Source organism: Myotis davidii, unplaced genomic scaffold (assembly GCF_000327345.1).
Source record: "Myotis davidii unplaced genomic scaffold, ASM32734v1 scaffold201, whole genome shotgun sequence".
NCBI classification, from domain to species: domain Eukaryota; kingdom Metazoa; phylum Chordata; class Mammalia; order Chiroptera; family Vespertilionidae; genus Myotis; species Myotis davidii.
The window spans coordinates 5,088,887-5,089,437 of NW_006297819.1; the positions used below are offsets into that span (position 1 = coordinate 5,088,887).

The following is a 551-nucleotide window of genomic DNA, read 5'->3' on the forward strand; positions in this document are numbered from 1 at the left end:
GGTGCGCAGTGAGTCTGCCCCTTGAGTGTGTCACTCATGGATGTGAAGAGTTGTAATCTGGTATGGTCTCACACTTACCAATGGGTACACTGGCTCTTGGATCTCCCAGGAGGTGCAAAGTCAGCCACTTCCTGAGGCTACCCAGCAGGAGCTATGGAGAGATATGCAGATTCCTCTTCTTTGTTTGGGGTTTGGAGGTGCCCAGATGAGTCCCAGCTGTGAAGCAATGGAAGCTGCTGTGGGGCCTTGGGCCTTCTCTTGGGAGTTCAGTGTCTGTCTGGCCTAGCTGCAGTTTGTTAGGTAATTTTCAGATTGCTTGGGTGGGGCGGTGTCTCGGGATCAACAGGGCAGAGCAAACAACTATGGCTGATCCTCAGCCCTGCCCTAAGCTGCCCCCGGGTCTCAGTTTCCCGGTAATCGCTGCACGCAACTTTGAGAGAAAGCTGCCCTCGAGTTCCAAGTTCTTCCCGCTGCCAGACAGTCCAGTTTCTCCCTGTGTGAGTCTGAGTCCCCAGAGACTCACCCAGAACTGGAGTTCAGAGCAGTCGGTG

General features: G+C 54.4%; 1 protein-coding gene across 2 annotated transcripts in view; it reads left to right on the forward strand.

Moving 5' to 3' along the window:
• NAA50 (N(alpha)-acetyltransferase 50, NatE catalytic subunit) overlaps positions 1–551 on the forward strand; it is a 34,520-nt gene that overhangs the window by 26,617 nt on the left and 7,352 nt on the right. The window lies entirely within an intron of this gene.